Source organism: Halyomorpha halys, unplaced genomic scaffold (genome assembly GCF_000696795.3).
Source record: "Halyomorpha halys isolate HHAL.00 unplaced genomic scaffold, Hhal_1.1 Scaffold51.1, whole genome shotgun sequence".
Classification (NCBI taxonomy): Eukaryota; Metazoa; Arthropoda; class Insecta; order Hemiptera; family Pentatomidae; genus Halyomorpha; species Halyomorpha halys.
In genome coordinates, this window is record NW_027108122.1 from 888,654 (window position 1) to 889,882 (window position 1,229).

The window sequence follows — 1,229 nt, forward strand, 5'->3', positions numbered from 1 at the left end:
ATTAATTTCATAACCATTTATATATATGTTGTAAAAACCATTTATGCCTCAATGGTTATTAATCCTGTTAGTAACTACTCCTTATAAAGGTAGATACCTCAGGAACTTTTTGAATTCCTTTTTTTTCCTGTGATTGGAAAATCAATGAAGCCAATAACATTTGATCATTGAAACTTAAGGACTTTCCTGGTTCATCATATGACTCAAAAATCTTCATAGGCTCACCTCTCCAAAAATAATTCAATAATGCTTGCTGTTAAAAATACCCACTTGATTTGTTTAATTTATTTTCATTTGAATGAACCCTCTCTGTCCTCAATTTGGCTAAATTCCATGTATGTGACATAGATATGTATAAATGTATTAAGAAGAAATACATTTGTTAATATACGCACATTCTACACATTTTTTCCTCTGTCAGGATATTGTTTTTATAAATTAATACAATCTTGGATGTTACAGGAAAATTGGGCCACAGGTGACACTATGCTCCAGTCTGCTACCTGTGAAAATATCTTGCAAACAATACCATGACTGTTTCCTACAACTTCACTATTCTAATCCTGATGTATCAGTTACCTGCACGGATAAACCTACATTTATAAACGCTTGAAAGCTGTTGTGATAAATATTTTTCAGTATAATAAACAATTTCTTCAACATGTTTCATAGGTTTTGATGTACTGAAATGAAGAAATGTTTAGATATAAGAACAAAAATAAATAACTATGTAATGTATGTTTAAAAAATACATTCACCAATTGTAATTTTCATTGTTGTGATTTTACTCAGGGCTGTTATAGAATAGAAATGTAACATTTTAAAAGAATTGGTTATTAAATTCAAAAACCATTGGACATAAAAAAAAATATATATATTTTAACCAAACTATGTGTCTGGGATTACATCAGATCTTCTTCATCAGTCAGACGTTTGTTAATCAGTGTTTTACATATATATGTGTATCTACAGTGTATGCCCTGTGTGTATCTACTACAGCAGTATTATTTTGATAGAATTAACGAATGTAAACTGATAAAAAAAGTTCCTAAAGTACTTCATCTGTTTTGTAAATTATCATCAAAAGTATTCATTCTACAAGATTAATCATGGAGAAAGAATTTGAATTTTAAGTAAATTTTATTAGCTTTAAATTTCAGCACAAATAGGATTGTTTGGGCTCAAAGGTTCTTTTAAACATTACAGGGTTTTTTTTTTTTTTTTGTATT